Source organism: Panulirus ornatus, chromosome 71 (genome assembly GCF_036320965.1).
Source record: "Panulirus ornatus isolate Po-2019 chromosome 71, ASM3632096v1, whole genome shotgun sequence".
Classification (NCBI taxonomy): Eukaryota; Metazoa; Arthropoda; class Malacostraca; order Decapoda; family Palinuridae; genus Panulirus; species Panulirus ornatus.
In genome coordinates, this window is record NC_092294.1 from 12,160,170 (window position 1) to 12,178,410 (window position 18,241).

An 18,241-nucleotide genomic window follows, 5' to 3' on the forward strand; every position below is an offset into this window, starting at 1 on the left:
GAGAATGGAGGAACAGGTGGTTGCGTTAGGGATGGTCGAAGTGTTATAGGTTGTAGAGTTGTATGAACAGGCTGGGTTTGGGACGTTACACCAGCTGACTCGAGATGGATATTGGTCAATATGAAGTGTGTGGGGTTTGGGGAGGAGAGTACTGGCCAGCAGGGGGGGGGGCGGCTGGGGCTGTGAGAGGTGGGTGATAGCTAGTAAGGGCCAGTTGGTGTTGGGTGAGGTTGGTACAAACCAGTAGGAACCTGGTGGGGCTGGGTGAGGAGGGAGGGAGCTGGGCCTAACGATCCTATGATGGTGTGGGGACCCTGTGGTCGACCTAATAATCCCACCCAGCTGTCCAATAGAACCCCTGGGGCAACAGGCTGTCACGCCTCTCTGGCTCACTCAAATTTCACTCTTACAGCTTTTTCTCGACCGCACCCTCCACACATATCACCACTGAAATGCTTTTTATCTATGTACATCTAGACAATGGATATTTTGCAATTGAAATTGAAATAAATTCGGCACATGGGACATTCTGATGCGCGTGTCGTGGGTCATGGGTCAGTTTGAGGATCATGTTTGCTTCATATCACGATATTTGGGATAAATTCCCTTCTATATATGATAACATAGTCAGCGGTGACAAATAAGAACTTTTTTGTGAAACTATCTATTTGATGCGAAGAAACAAAAAATAAAAACAATAAGGTAGACTCCGTCGACAGTAGCACCAAATTTACCGACAACAAACAAAAGACGAACGCTGAGAATAGGACCTGAGCGGACATAAACACGCCCTCCTCCCTATCTTTCACCAGGAGTTAAAACTTGTCACCCTTAAACCTTCCCTCCGTCCGAACCTTCAATAGTTCTGCGTCTTTGGAGGAACCACAGCCAGAGGACCCCTACGCCCTACACACTGGAGTTGAAACACCACAAACTGCTGCCCAAACAGTCGATCTGAAATGAGTTTTAGGGCCTCCTGACTGCGAAGGTAAACACTTCCCGGAAAACGACAATGGAGTCAGTCAGTTGAGGTTGACCCTCACAGTGCTGGAAGAGGATCTGAGACGAGCGAACCTCGAGGAGAAGCTACCATTACTCTTGCGACTGTTGACAAAAAGGAGAACCAACACTATATTCTAAAGCCACTTTATAAGATAAGCTGGAGCCATAGTACGTCCTAAAGCCAGGTTATGAGATAAAGAAGACCTATGGTACTTTCTAAGGCCATTATCAGAAAGTAATGCCTTTCAGACTTCCGTCAGATGCATATGGTTTGTCGATGCTATTGACAGAGGGAACGGATTGTAGCCGTATTTACTCTATAGAAACATGGACTCTCTCTCTCTCTCTCTCTCTCTCTCTCTCTCTCTCTCTCTCTCTCTCTCTCTCTCTCTCTCTCTCTCTCTATCTCATCCATCAAGTTCGAGAATTTGATGACACCTCTCGAATAGCTTTTGTACACGAGGAAAAAGTCCAGCAGGACATCGTAAAATTGGATAGGATTAAGGGCATTATGAGTTCGCTGGGAAGAAGACTGGAGACGCTGGAGGAAGCTGTAGAAAACAGGGAGGACGAAGGATGGGGACGAGTGGAGAAGATTGATTGGAAGGCCGGCGACTGACAGACAGTAAGATATTCTTAGTGAATACTTGTCTGTAACGTATGAGATAATGTACTTCAAGCTGAAGACATAAAAAGAAAGATAAATCCTCCTAGAAGGACTTCACACACACACGTATGCACATCAACAAAAGTGAAAATATCTATAAACTATCACACTGTATCTTACAGTATGATATAAAGGAAAACCTGTATCTGTTGATTACACTTTTTCGCCACCGTCTTGTGAAGTTAGATCATCATGCGGCTGGCAGCAGAGCCACGGCAGCCTGAGAGTCACGTACCGGGTTCAGAACTATGACCTAAAACTTTGACCTTATGGCTACATGATAAACATAAAGCCTCACCAGGACACGAGCGATACACACACCGACTTAGCAATAACTCAATAACCGCCATTGCAGATAACAACCGGAATGGGACGTGGTGGGAATATACAACAGACAGGGAGAAAACGACACCCATCTTGAAGAAAAATATCTTCAAACGAACAGTAGATACACAAGCTGAGAGGATCCTGGAAAAGATTAAGAGCAAAGATGGGTTCAGTTACCCCCATGATCTCTCTCTCTCTCTCTCTCTCTCTCTCTCTCTCTCTCTCTCTCTCTCTCTCTCTCTCTCTCTCTTTCCTTCTCACTCCAGTGTCACCTTCTGCAGCACTTGGGTCGGAGGTGTAAACACTCACGTCTCCAAGTGTAAATGGAACCTGTCTAGCAAGAGCTGTGCCGAGGAGCACCAGCCTCCAGATCCTGACTCCTGGACACGTACTTTTCTGCCTTCAAAACCTGAACAGGTGAGGTATGTCTGGCAGAACCGCTGCCAGCAGGAACACCCGAGGTGCAAACACGCTCACCAAGAACAGAGTAAACCCAGTGATATTTGTGGACCACAGCATAAATAAACAGAGTGGGAACACAGAATTTGCATTGCACCTTAACTTACATACACAGACAGGCAGACACACAGACATATAGATACAGAGGACTAGACATGGTACGTATATACAAGGTTAAGAGACGGAGGAACACGAGTGTAAAACCCTCTCCCCGTGAGATACGAATAGCAATCAAAAATAGTAATGCCACGTCTCTCCTTCTTCGACAAAATGGAAGTGTGGGTGGAATGCTCGTATTTCTACGGCCAGAAAACATCTGACACCGTAATGCATGGGAGGCTGATTGTGAGGCTGGATCAACAGGCATGAGTAAAGTGGAGACGTTTTCGATGGACAGAAGATTATCTTAATAGAACGGAACAAAGGACGCGTGTCAAGAGGAGCTTTCTCGAAAGTAGCGAGATGTATTTAGATACCCACATTAGAGACTCGGTAACAACATATATCGGCTTCCTTGTAGTCTACAGGACCAGGAGGGACCTTACTCTCGTGGAATTATAAACTGGAAGACGGTGGAGTTATCACCATGCACCGCCAGGCTCAAGGGAATCCCACGTCCCAGGTTCGACTCCACACGGGGCCGACGTAGACAGTGCATGAATATTAACAAGATCGAGGCGTGTGAATGTGTGTGTGTGTGTGTAGGAGGAATTGTACATATTGGAGACCCTAAGAGTATATATGTATGCAGGTGAGTGTGGGAAAGTATGACGGTGTGGTTGGGGATGCACGTATATGAGGGAATATTCTTGTGTGCTGGTCTGCGTAGGAGTTTGTATAAATGTATGTGTTTGTACATATATAATTGCCTATTTGTACTGTCTTGTCTTAAATGTGTGTGTGTGTGTGTGTGTGTGTGTGTGTGTGTGTGTGTAGGTGGGAGATTTGTTTATATGAGTGTGTGGGAATGTATGCGTTCATGCAAGCACAGTTACGATAGCTTCTTTGTGTGTGTGTGTGTGTGTGTGTGTGTGTGTGTATGTGTGTGTGTGTGTGTGAGTACGCATCACAGAAGTTCTCTCTTGGGATCCTTTCATATATTTCCGGTCATGTTCACGGGCGTGACAAGGCATTAACGAATACACACACACACACACACACACACACACACACACACACACACACACACACACACACACACACACGCACACACGATTATGAATGTACAAGCATGGCAGTTGTGTGTTGACATGGTGCTGGTATATCTCCTTCCTCCCTCCTCATCTGTAGCACACCCTCCCCTACACTGGTGACCCCTGTCCTGCCACAGGTTGCAATAAGATTGAAATGAGTCTCGAGTAATCACCACACCTGAATGTGTTTCTTTTATATTTCATTTTCAGTTTTCTTTAGACAGAATGCTAACTGTTTCCCTTCACCCACAGGAGGAGGAGGAGGAGGGGTCCTCTACGGGGGATGTGTGAGCGACGGTCTACACTCCACAGGCAAGAACTCCACACAACAGGTGAGGAAAAATATATTTATATTTTTTTTTTGGAATGCTTTCCTTGTAAGATTCTGTTCCAGTGCATCATAGGAACTAATTAAACTCGTTGCATTAGAATATGTTGACTCAGGCCAGCCACCCGCTCCCCCTCCTATCTCCCTCTCTCTTTCACACACACACACACACACACACACACACACACACACGACATGGACCTGTCCATGTTCTGTTTACAGCCTCCAGTAGAGGAAATCTACGTGTTAGAAAACAATTAGATGAAAGAACAGATTCTTAGAATATTATGGGGCAGGGGAACCCAGCTCAGACATTCAGCATCGGTAGGAATACAGGCAAGCTTCACCTCAGCTGGCTCCTCCAGAGTCTTAGCAGCTGGGGGCGTGTGTGGTACCCGCCACCCTAGCCAGACCTGTCTAGGACGGAACCACCTGTAGCGCAAGATAACACGTGAGAAGCTTGTCTGTACCTGAGCCAACGATTAAATGCAAATCGAAACGATGGTTCCTGCTGATTATGTGAGGTGGTGGAGAGTGCTAGCCAGCAGTGTGGAGGGAAGGAGCATTTGGAAAATATTGCTGACGAGCATTTTGGAGAATAAATCTAATGAATATTCGAAATTTGTCAACCAGAAAATACACAAGCGTTTACAGACTGATTCACTTACACTGAGAATTCAAACTTAAAACAAAAGTACTCACATATAAACTTAAAAATACACACACACACACACACACACACACACACATACCTATCTGCTCTCAAGAAAACTCCATCCCGGCAGAGGAACGTACCCTAGAAAATCCCTCCCTCTCTCATAGACCCACTGACATGCATCATGACTCCTCAGACTTATTCACAGTCCTCTACATATGTATACATATATACACCCTTCCTCTACACACAGACATCCACGCACATCCCCCACATACAGATTCCCAGTAACTACAGACACATCATCTCCTCCTCCGACACACGTACGCACGCAACATCCCATTACCATATCTCATGACCCTCCTTCCAGTCCGGTATCAACTTCGCACTCACTGCGGATTACTGAGAATCTTCCTTCAGAAGACGAGAGTTCGAGTCCCCCGCGATGCCGCTGCAGCACCCTCTGCAACATCACCGGCAGTACCCCCTCGTCCGGAACCCTTGACAACAAAAGGACGAATGTTAAAAAGAATTAAGTCGAGGCTAAGGTCGCATGGCCGAACACTGCGGCGAGTGTGGAAGTGATTGTTGCGTCGTATGTCTGGACACGAAGCTGGTGGAGGGTTAGTTCCTGTTCCAGGGAGGGAGGGAGAGAGAGAGAGAGAGAGAGTACTTACTTAGTTACTTACTTACGAGTACATACGACAGAGCTAGCACATAGAGCTCACCACGGGAAGGTATAGAGCTACGAGGAACGAGTCGCGTAAATTATGTGTTGTCAGGTATGTATGCACGAGATAGAGGGAACGCAAGTTCGTGGAATGGAAGCCAGCTGCCTGCACGTGGGTGAAGTAGAAAGGAAAGAAAGGTAACTGGGTCAGAGGAGTGACATCTGACAGCAGCTAAAGTGCTTGGCTTACTGTACTCAAAGGGAGAAGAGGGGAAGGGAAGTGATGAATTAAAAGAAAACAAAGAGAAAAATAACTAACTTTTTGGTAATAGATTAAACATCATCATATTCGTATAGTCTGTCTGTCTGTCTTTCGTATACACACACACACACACACACACAGACTCACACACAGAGACACACACAGAGACACACACACACACACACACACACTTAAGGCAACCATCATGAGGTGTGAGCAGTTACAATCCTCCACCATCACTCGAATTAAATTTCCTGCTGAGTCTGAGTGAAAGACGCTATACAATCTTAGGTGGTTATGTCAAGTGTGTGGCATAGTCGTGACAATGCTTGATAGGCTCCTCGCTGTGCCTCGTTACGTGTCCGGCACACAGCCACGAATAATGACATGGTAACAGTGTCAAAAGGAAATCTTTTCGTTTTTGTCTGTGGTGGACGGGTTCCTGACTCTGCCATGGCGCGGTTGTCAACCCTGAGCAACACCGCTGGTTTCTCTACGTTCGACTCCGGGCGATGATGTTGCGAGTGTTCGTGTCACACGACGGATGAGGCTTTACTAATCATCTATATACTGGCACTGAGAGGCTGGTGTATATATCATCTACACACACACACACACACACACACACACACACACACACACACACACACACACACACACACAAAAGGCAGACAAGAAAGACAATAACCGAACTTTTACGTACGCTAAAGTTAGTCATTACAGACATTTATTATCCTTTAATACACTGTTATTCACATAACAGTGCTATGCCCTCGGAGTAAAAAGAAAGTGGCAGTATCTAAACAGATTATTATGTCAAAGTGCTGCCATGATCATACAGTAATCTCTGTCGCAAAGAGACTGACTATTGGGAGTGTTTGGAAGGTACGTGTGAGTCCATGGAAGAGCCAGATAACAAAAGACCTCATGGTCTATGACAAGGGTGTCGTCTGAAGGAGTACACATGGAAAAGCCACGATGGTTTGGTCTGAAAGACAGTTCACGGGAATAAAGGTAAACAGAATAGCTGATGGTCTATAACGAGGTTATCTGCTGGGGGACCTGATGGTTTATGACGAGGTAACAATTGGAAAGCAGATAACAGAGAAGCTTTTAGTCTAAGACAAGGTTACCTATTGGCAAGCTAGGAGAACAGGAAACCTGGTGGTTTGTGAAGACGTAGTCTGCAAAAGGATAGTAAAAGTAACCCACATTCCTAATCTATATAAATGGAGTCAGAAAAGTCAAGAAATAGGCTTCCTTGACGCTAAGAGAGAAGGAGGTGAGGCAGAAGGCAGTCGGGAGAGATGAATGGAAGAGAAACGGCGGAGAAGAAAGAGTAGAGGATGTGGGGCGGAAAAAAATGTTAGGTGAAATGATGGGAAAAACGGAAAGGGGAAAGGAGAGGTGAGTAAAATCTGGTAGAAAATGGAGTGGGGAGATAGAGAAAATGAAAGGAGAGAGGAAAGGAAAGTATGAACTTGTATAAATGAAGAGGAATAAGATAATAAATCAGAGATGAACATAGATGGGTAGATATGTAAATAGACAGAGAGACAGATGTATAATGATAGACAGGGCAGAGAGTGAGACGGTACACCTGTCCCTCTCGTCAAGGAGATGGCTGGGCGGACGGCTGAGACAAGCTGGTAGAGTGAGTCAGGTCGTGTGGGGTCAGAGGTCAAACCCAGGCGGGAGATGTGATTATACTGGTGGCGTTGGTGGGGTCTGGAGAGTGGGTGGGGGGGATGGGGAATGGGAGGGGAGTCGTCTTGGGGTGTGGGAAGGGCGAGAAAGGTTGACACGTCTCGTGGGAACTTTCATCGACCTCAAATTTAGGGAGAGGGAGGGAGAAAAAAATGTATATATCGCCTTGGAAATGAAATGTGTGATGCAGTGTCATCCTACGAAGAACCTGTGATGACTGGGCATCTGTGGGCTGGGTCGTGGGCAACCTTCATATGATATCACTCATGTCGTGGCTCTCACGTCTTCTCTCTCTCTCTCTCTCTCTCTCTCTCTCTCTCTCTCTCTCTCTCTCTCTCTCTCTCTCTCTCTCTCTCTCTCTCTTCTCACCATTTCTCTGTGTTACCTTCGTCAATGTGTAGATATAAATTCACCTACGACCTAACGTACACATGATCCCGGCATCCGTCATTCTGACGAAGATGATGAGATATCAAAGATAAACACCAGTGGAATGACTGTGGGAAAAATAACCTTATATCAGCACCACCAACCACGTTACTGGTGCGTGAAAGTCTTGTCACGTCTAAATCCCAGGTATAACATTCTTGTGACAATGTCGTAACGCCTACCGTAGGATTGGGTCGCACGAAACCAGGCTCCTGTAGCTTGAACACCCCAAGTATTATGTAGTGAGGGTAAAGCAATAATAAAAAAAAAAGATGTTGTCACCAGGCCAAATTCCTTATGATAGAATTGAATACAGCGGCACCTCTGTACAGGATCTGATCCTTCGTGAAAATAGCTATAAGTGTCTGGTTAATCCTGTTCCCAGGCCTTCCAACACTCTTTTTATCATGTCCCGTCCCCACGTGTGTCGCAAGTGACGTCATCATGGGACTCTAATCCCTTCGTGTTTACGATGACGTCATCACCTGACAATGGCGGCTGGGCGGTTATTGAAACATTTTCTTGATTTATGGTTCGTTTTCATTTTATCGTCTGATCAATTTTCTCCTATTTGTAAACAAATTACTCAAGCATTATTTACGATCAAGACGGTAGACATCCAAGCAGCATCATAAATACCCTCAAATATCGACTCGATTGTCATAAACAGTGACAGTTAGGAAGAGATCACAAGAGAAGCGTATTCACCGCCACACACAAGAATTTCCTGTCTTTTCCGAACACATTCATGGCCAGTTTTTGATGTTGCCGAAATGATATAAGAGAGATTAGGGCTGGAATCCCAGCTGAGGAGCTTGGGGACTGGCTAGCAAGGCTTCCGGGGTGTGATGTGATCCTGTCCCAACCATGGAACAGGAAATTGGTTAAATTCTCACAGGATCTTGGCAAGACTGGCCATCTGACCACGGTGAAAAGATTATCATGATAGATAAATATATACTTATAGATACATACACACACAAGCACGTGTATATATATATATATATATATATATATATATATATATATATATATATATATATATATATATATATATATATATATATATATATTTACGATGCGAATTAATAAGGATGTGTTTCTGGGAGATATGATCATCGTTGCCATGTGTGCGCGACATTGCAACGCTGGTTGAACAAAACTCGCCAGCATGCAGTGTTGCCATGCCAAAGATAAACCCACGACTCGGGTGGAAACGCGGGGGAATATGTGGGTAGAAGACCTGTGGAAATGCCAGACAAGTGGATGTTCCTGTGATGTGAATATAAGAGAGATTACAGTTCAAGGATCTGAACGTACTGGATGTGTGAATTTAAGAAGAATGTGAAGTAGAGGCAATAGTTGCTGTTGTAAGTGTCTGATCAAATCACCAGATCTGACGTCGTGGGAATTAAAGGAATGTGAGATCTGAATGCAGGAGACTTACAGAGGTACGAGCCAGTTGAACGTGTGACACATGAACGTACAAGATGATCGAGGTATATATATTAACATGTAGGAGTTAAGACGCTACAACAGATGTCACATACTGGGCACAGCATTATGTTGTAAGACAAAAAACGTATAATCATTTGACTTCGATAATCATTTAATATTTCTGTCTTAAAACTCATCAGAATATGAGGCGTAAGGTTGATGATACTGGAAAACGAGCAATAACATAAGAGGCAACTTCTATGTATCGTTAATGTTGATATTTTAAGTAGAATGCTATTAGATCCAAAGTTAAGATCACTAGAAAGATTCTAGGCAGTTCATATGTCACTATAGATACCGTGGTCTATATATTTTAATCGCTGCGTTGGATTAGCTAAACCAGCAGGAGAATCAGAATGCGTCTTATTTTTGTTGAATACGTGTTTCTTTGACCTTTAGTAGTTTAACAGTAACGGTAAAACGAGTCATCTATCCAGAGAATACAAAGATGTTTGCATCGCTAGTGAAGACAGAGACCATCTTCTGGGTTCTGAAGTATCATCCAAGATTTCGGCACACATGGACCTCCTGCTGGATGATACACTTCAAAAACAACTTATAATCTACTCACGAATGAGGGAAAGAATCCGAGTATATATTTCATTCACAGAAAGCTCAGCCTGACTTCCAGTGATTCATCAGAACTTACTAAAGGTCAGGAACATGACGCCACATTCCGCGGGGCGGCGACGTAACCCATGGACACTCCTGCTGCTCCTGCTGCTGCTGCTGCTAGCAGTTGAACGTATCCCTCAACTGAAAACTCAAAGCTGAGTCGAGGCGACCGAAGTTCGTAGAAATAATCAGAGATGTTTATTTTCCTTTTATTATAAGAAATGGTTATATGAGTGTGCTCAGTGCTTCATATTTTCAAAACAAGTACACTTGTGTTTCATCAGCTGAGTCAGACCTTTGAGAAATGATCTAGTATTTGTTGGTCTATGTTTCTACCCGAAACCTCGGATCACCAGAGCGTGATGATTGAGGGGGTCGAGTTACCCCCAGCCTGGAGTCAGGACCAGCCGTGTGTGAATGTTTTAATCAACTTAACCTTTACTATCACGTAATTGATCAGCTGTTTCCTTCACTCCGCCAGGGTGAGCTGACTGGACGAGAGAAATGTGTTTTCTTCTGTGAATTACTCAAGGAAGAATTCTTACCAGACTGCGCCTGCTTGTGGTCATACCAGAGGTGAAAACTCATCTTTGATGAGATTACATCATCGTCACTGATCGGAGAGGAGTAAAGTCTCGTCCAGAAACTTCTCCAAAGGAGTCCATCATTACCCATAAAAGCGGTTCTGGGGTTGTAAAATGAACCTCAAGAAATATCGTGAAAATAGATTTACAAATTCTGTGTTTTAGATTTGCAAAATTTAGAATGGATACACGCTCACTGTGGGGCCGGGTTCATGATGTGGCACAAAAAGTATATCAGTTAACTCCAGCCACGCCTCTGAACTCTGAACAATGTCACATGGAAGTGTTATAAGCAGTAGGGTCGTTCAAAGTTTCTTCTGCCTTTTTCCATCCTTCTGACCTTACTCAATCCTCACTCTATCCAGGTGAACCCCCCCAGTCATTACCCGCCTCCCTTAGACGCAAAGAATGTAATTCAAATTTCGTCATTGTCATAACTCAGAGCCATTGCTACAAGGACATCCAGCTCGTCTCTCAAGGATACATCCTCCTCTCCGGAACGAAGGACATCCAGTTATATCCATAAGGATAACGAGCCATCCTGAAGGAATGATATATGTCATTTCCAATTTCATCTCTTGGTAATGATATGGTGTCTCTGATACAAGGAAGTCATACCCACACTTCTGCCTTGTCTGTATTGACTTATTCCTGATCTAGCTCCGTGCATCTTTCCTCCCTGATCCCCAGCTGCTGCCTCTCTTCTCCCCAGCATCAGCAACCACCACCCTCCTCCCCAACACCAGCTACTTCCACCTTTCTCCTCACCATCGTACTTTCCCACCATCTACTCTCCTACAGTGGCTCCCTCCTTGTGTCAACCAGCCTCACAGGCCTCCGGAGATTGGAAAAGCGACGCCTGAATTAATTTTATTACAAACTCATTGGCCTGAATCGACGCCCATGGGTTTCACTTTGGTCTGGGCAGGGACTGATAGTGCTTGTGGTCTACCTAAAGGGGCTTTCTGTTGTGTGCTTAGGCGCCTGGAAGAGAGAAAAGGTCTCAAATGAGCTTCCAATGATGAGTTTCATCATCACTGTTGTTGAGACGAGTTGTTTAGTGAAGGATGTTAGCATATGCATATATAACCACAACCCTTCCCTTGTTAAAGGGGAAGATATGTTATATGGAAGTGCGCACTCTTATATTCCCCATATTCGTATATATATATATATATATATATATATATATATATATATATATATATATATATATATATATATATATATATATATATATATATATATATCATAGCACAAGAACAAAACATAAAAGTTTAATATCTACGTCGTTTTCTCTTCTCAGGCTGACCATTATTTTATTACACAGGCTGAATAATAATTGTAAAACATTTTTCTAAAATACTAATTTTACGGACAATGTAAAGTCCCGTCTTTTTTTATTCCTATGTGCATCGTGGCTCAGGTGTAAGAAACATTGGTGGTACGTTGGGGTATATTTCTTTAGCTAATTTTAACTGTATTTGTTTAACTTTCTACTCACGAAACATTGAGTCATCAGAACAAACCCAGAATCTCTTAAAATCAACACACACAGACACACACACACACAGACACACACACACGAGAGAGAGAGAGAGAGAGAGAGAGAGAGAGAGAGAGAGAGAGAGAGAGAGAGAGAGAGAGAGAGAGAGAGGACTTCTTCCACCACTCTTTAGCCGACCCTACCTCACCAGAGGGAACAATGTAGGTAGTTTTTCTTAGCGCTTCTTACGGTGTTGCAATAGTGAATGTGAGCTTACGCTCATAGCCACAGTAGGTTACAAGGACCATTCCTGGGTGGCTAGCAGCTTAAGAACCCATTTTCCAGTAGAGGTGGCAGTCTGTACCTTTATCTAATAGTTCGTCCAGCCTTTTTCTATTTTGTTGCATCATAACTTTAAAACGATTGTTCCATTCTCTCTTCCTCTTTTTTTTTAGTGTATAGTCTATCCTTTATATCTCTTTCATCCATCTATACATATTGGGGTTTTCTATACCATCCATTCTTTTCTATCTCCCTTCTAGTTTGGATTGTCTTTACAATCTGCATTTTCCATCGTCTCTTGTAACTTGTCGTGCACTGAACTCATTCAGTCTCCACACCTGCCTTACATCAGTGCAGTTCACCAGCAGGATTCTCGTCCATATCCTTCAGTGACTCATTAGGAGGCTCCTACATCTGTCTTCACCAGTGAGATTCTTGCAAATGATTTCACACCAGTCCTGACCCTGTGATGTTCATTAATAGGTCTTCACACCTGTGTTACCTGTCAGTGAGGTTCACTTCCTTTACTTTTGCTAATAATTCTCATACTTAGGCTCGCACGCCTACTATTCAAACTACCACTACTCTCGTTACCATGGGAAGTTCTAAGTTGCCACACCTGTTGTGGACAGTAGAAATTCGTTGGTAGGCATCCATATCTGTCCTCCTGGCCATGGAAACTCATTACTGGTCTCCAGCACCTGTCCTGACCAGTTGGGCCAGCCAGGTAAGATCTTGCACCTGTCTGTAATAAAGATGGCATAATTACGATAACACGAGAGAGAGAGAGAGAGAGAGAGAGAGAGAGAGAGAGAGAGAGAGAGAGAGAGAGAGAGAGAGAGAGAGAGAGAGAGAGAGAGAGAGAGACTAGCTACAAACCCAGAAGTACATTAGACCATTTGACAAACTCACAGATACATATGCATGTGCATATTTGCATACAAACACACACACACACACACACACACACACACACACACTCATGCATATCAATGCATATATGTACGTACACATACAAGGGACGGTTACCCATGAGTGTAGAACTCTCTCCCCGTCCTGTACAGTTAAGTAATTACACACTCAAGGTAATATGGTAATCGTCTTAAGAAGTGATGAGATGAAGAGCCTTACCATATTGGTTTTATTAGTAAAGAATTGGAAGAATCCTCTCTCGTGAGGTACCATAGAGACGATAAGTGACGTTTCCCTTTATTGCCCCTGTTTGTCCCACAGTGTAGGGAGAAATGATTAGTTTATTGTGTCGTGGAAACAATCACCCCAGTATATGGTCCTGTATGGTGTATCATTCGTTTCTCGTGTTTAGTATCTTCTAATATCACACAAAAGTGTCTGTTATCTTCGTTTTCGCCATACGTAGTTATCTTGAGCTATATTCTGGTTTGTGTCACCAATTTGTCACGTTAACAAATGAAGAGAGTAAACATTTAACTTCCCATAGATTTTGCAGATATAACTAAAACATTACAAGTAACTTTTCTTGAGAACCATCAGAAGTTCCGACACTGAAAGAGACAGAGAAAACGGTGTTGATAGTGGGAAATGTAGGACGCAGTCAGGCACCGTGTCCAGTGGGCATGGTTGGCATCAGGTAGCGTGGACGATCCGGATATTGAGACAAAGGAATTTGGGCGCATCGAGTGTCCAGGCGCGGAAGACTCAGGATAAGAGGAAGAGCCACTCTCCCTGTGTTCTCCCCGCCACAGCCACTCAGCCATGCTATCCTTACACCCACAAGTCTCTCCCCTCACCCATCTTTTACCCAGGCAATGCCACCCACGGGAGACGATGCAGTTCGTGAGATTATCCTATTGGCCAGTCAGTGCTCCGTGACGGCGGGAGGCAGTGCTCCGTGACGGAGAAGGCAGCGTTCCGTGATGGGGGTGTGGGGAGGAGGTCGCGTTCCGGTACCCGCTGGACGGACGAACTGAGTTCCGTGACATGTGCGAAGGATGAGAAGGAGTTCCGTGAAGCGGGGTTTGTGTTACTTAATGAAGAAGGAAGTGTTTCCTGATCTGGGACGGAACTTCGGGATATGCATGAGGGAGCGGGTGCATTCCCTGGTATAAAGGAGGAGGCAGGAAAGTTCCGTGATATGGAAGTTGAGTAAGTAGCAATTCGTGACATGAAAAATAGTGAGGGAGTATACGGTCAGTTTACTCTCGTCCAACTACTTTACCAACTGTGGCCTGGTTTACTTCAGGACCCTGATATGCTCCCCCTGCTTTGGTGTACCTCATCTTTTTTAGAGTCCTTCGTTGCCCTGAGGTACCCTCTTGGGTCGGTGCACTACCCCAGCACTATCCAATCTTCGATGACCGTCTCATGGTGTACCGTCCCGTGGTGTTGGATGCTGAGTACTCTCCCATGGGTATGACCACACCTAGGTACCGGTGCACCTTCCTTCTCTTAACGTACCCGGGAAGGTGTACTTAGACCAGTGTACCCAGACCACTACATCCAGTCTACATCCCCTCTCCCACCCTTCCTTGGACCGGTATACCCCGTCCGTTACACCCACTGTACCTACCCTCCCTGGGCAGTTATACCCCGGCCGTTACACCCTGTGTACCTGCCCTCCCTGGGCCGGTGTACCCCGGCCGCTACACCTGGCCGAGACCAACACAACAGGTGACCCCGACCCGTTTCCGCTTGAGTGACCAACCAGACAGTGACCGGCCTCTCACTCGCCCCGCTCGGCCACTCTCCCTCCTCCTTCGGCCATCCCCAGCTTCCCTCACCCCTGCCCATCGGGTACTGCGCCGTCCCGAGCGGATACAGCGATATCCGTCGGGTTCTAACGTTGTTCGTGGTAGGTTCAGTGTTCTCCGCCATGCCTCGACGTTCGTCCGTGGCTGGTATTATCATCCGTTAGGGTTCTGGCGTCGTCCGCACCAGTTGCGGTGTTGTGCGTCGTATCCTATTGTCGTTTGCAGCGGGCACGGCGTTGTCCGTCGTCTTGTGGTCACTGCATGTTATGCTGGGGACATCAAAGTTATAGGAATGTGATCCATGGGCCTTCCATCTCCATGTAGAGTACAGATGGATACCAGATAAACAAGGAGGGAAATATTCGGGTGTTTGTGTGTTTGCGCATCTATTATCTGATCGTCTGTACGTCTTTTTTTGTTTTGTTTTGTTTCTAATATTGGCTTGAATGGTATTGCTCCTATTCTGAGAGAGAGAGAGAGAGAGAGAGAGAGAGAGAGAGAGAGAGAGAGAGAGAGAGAGAGAGAGAGAGAGAGAGAGAGAGACCATGCCAAAAAGACTGATTTGAAAAGATGGATAGAGGGAGGGGACAAATAGGCAGACAGACACAAGACAGAATGAGAAAGACCGGGAAAAACGCACGGAGAGGAAGAAATGAAATAGACGGACAGTGTAAGAGAAAAAGACTGTTGAATACTCACCAGAATGAAACCCACGACCTGCTCTACGCCAAGAGGGAAAAATCCTCTCATGATACACCATGATCACTCGTGTTGGGGAGCAGGACGACCCGCCACCTTCCACACTCCGTTCCTTCCCACAGATCCTCCACCAGAGCCAGCCAGATGTCGTAACGGAATGTAAGCGACGTAAACAAACGCGTACGGTCGCTCGCTTGTCAGGGGTCCGTCACACTAGAGCCGGGAAATCGTCGCCATCACGTGAAGAAGGGAGGCGTAATCGTCCTTATCTCGCCAGGCCATCGGCACCACCACCCAGTCACCTCTCATGACGCTCACCTCACCGATTCACTCTTCTCTCAGATACATGAAAATAATCCACTAATAAACGTGGCAGATCTAAGCGCCAAACGATAAAACAAGTTCCTATTTCATACCAGTCCCAGACAATAATAAAGAGAGTTATTTTAGCTGAAAGTGGGAGTAATATGGCAGAATATAACTGGTGTGGCAACTCGAGACGGCAATTAGGAGAGAGGGCCGTGTGTCTCAACAGTCGACGGCGAGGCTTCGACGGAGCACACACACACACTCGCCTTTATAAACTTTGACCTATTGGGATGCTTACAGCGGATTATCCTGTTGACGAGGCCCTAGATGGAAATCAGGAGAGGATTAGTCGTTCTAGTGTCGTTCTCCTGTCGTAATGGCCTCAGAGGGGGAGTCAAAGGAAGCCATAATTGTATTAGAGGATCATGACTTAATCTTCTAACGAATAGACTCTATAACGTGCTTCGGAATTCCTCAGAGGAATTAAAAGTGTCATGGACGGCAGGCATTCGTATTATCTCTTCATTGTTACAGCTTCTAATTATTCTAAAGACAATGGAGGATAATCATCTTGAGGTGGAACTAGAAAGTAGCCTTGTAACAAAGTTTTCAGGGTAGTTTCTGAAGGCGTCCGACGGGGCGCGTTGGAGCTTCACGCCTGAGGAACCTCGTGTGGACCTGACTACACTGCCAACACAGGGACCTCCCTCGACGCCCTATATATCATCAACACGCTCGACCTGGCACACTCTGACGTCACAACTTGTAAACATATATTCACAAGTCTGTCCACTTGTTTCACGCGGGTTTGTTTACCTTTAACATGACTGAACAACTTCTATGGTACCTGTTTTCAATATCTGAATATCATTTTCTTTCGCGAGTGATCTTCAGCTGCTTAGTCGTCCGCCAGAGATAGATGAGAGGTGACTGTCTCAGCTGTTGTTTCCATAACTTCAGCGTATACAACTGAGGAGATCGCCAGGGACCAGCATAAACACATAGATCCCTCGCCTTTATCCGCTCTGTAAACCAATTCATGTTTCGCTCCAGAGCGTCAGTCAGTCCATCCATTAGATGGTAACTGATTCTGTCGTACCTGCTCAGTGGAATATGGGTATAGGAAGAATTTATGGAAAAAAAAAGTTTGGGAGTTTTTGACGTGTTCTACTTTTTCTCTGGCGCATAGCACGATCACTATACTTTCTTGGTGTGGTTATAATCTCTTGGATTTCCTTCGTACATTAGAACATGAAGAGTTACTCTTGTAATGGCACACAGACTACACAAGGACCTATAAGCGGATATACGGATACGCGTAGATGTAAAAATGCTAGTGACTGTCGGGCTAACAATCTAGGAAAGAGACAAACATCACAACCCATAACGTACATTGTAATTGGTAAGGGTCAATGGCTCTGTGGTCAGCTTATCGTCTTGATGCCTCGGCTTTATCTCCAGCTCACTAATTGACCCCAGGAAGACACGTGAGGTTAAATGACCTACTCTCGGGTCGGCGGGAAGACCCGCATCTCGCCATCAGTACGACATGGGAGAACTGACTGGCGACGGGAGTCGTACTTGATGTGGCAAGACTTTTCAGAGGATCCTCCTGTGTAGGGACCAGGAGCATGTGGGTGTTGGACGTCGAACAGATGATCGTCTTTGTTATGGTAAAGTGTGTGTGTGTGTGTGTGTGTGTGTGTGTGTGTGTGTGTGTGTGTGTGTGATACCAGGCGTTAGGTTTGGGACTCTCTCCCTCCCCCACCCCTCACTTCTCCAGTTCGTAATGAAACTCCTTGGCTAAAACTTGGTGGTCCAGTCTGTTTGTGTCAGCAGCCCGCATACTTGCATCTTCCACCAGAGCTAAGCTGATAAGCTTAGGAATCTCTCATGGTTTTTAGATGAAAACATCGGATGAGTCTCCATAGGAAGATGTCTGTCCGCAGTGGTAATCAGATGAGTTTAAAGTCTCGGATATGAGCTGTGTCATGTCACCCCTCGGTGAACTTATTTTGCACATTGCCCCAATACCTCATTTAATATTTTCCAAGAGAATATCACTATCTCAACCACTCCTCTGCGATCTACAGACAGAAATTGACTAGAGATTGGAGGTTTGGATTACATCAGCTGAGACAATGTGTTCTTTGCATTTTCTTCTTTTTAGTTTGGGAGTTTTGTCAGCAACAAGAGATGTTGATAACACTTAACAGTATTCCAGTCATGTAAGTACACTTATTGTAGAATTATCATCAGCAGAATTGCAGATGTGGTTGGAAAATTTCTCAATGCTAAACTCATCACTTTGGCTGAGGCGATGGTAGTTTTCTTCTTACCG

General features: G+C 45.1%; 1 long non-coding RNA gene across 1 annotated transcript in view; it reads left to right on the top strand.

The window, feature by feature from the left end:
- The first annotated feature begins 3,912 nt into the window (after positions 1 to 3,912).
- The window catches only part of LOC139748008 (uncharacterized), a 48,920-nt gene continuing 34,591 nt past the window's right edge, over positions 3,913 to 18,241 (top strand). Inside the window, exon 1 of the long non-coding RNA XR_011712509.1 lies at positions 3,913 to 3,980. This is a non-coding gene — a long non-coding RNA (uncharacterized lncRNA). The remainder of the gene's footprint in view (positions 3,981 to 18,241) is intronic.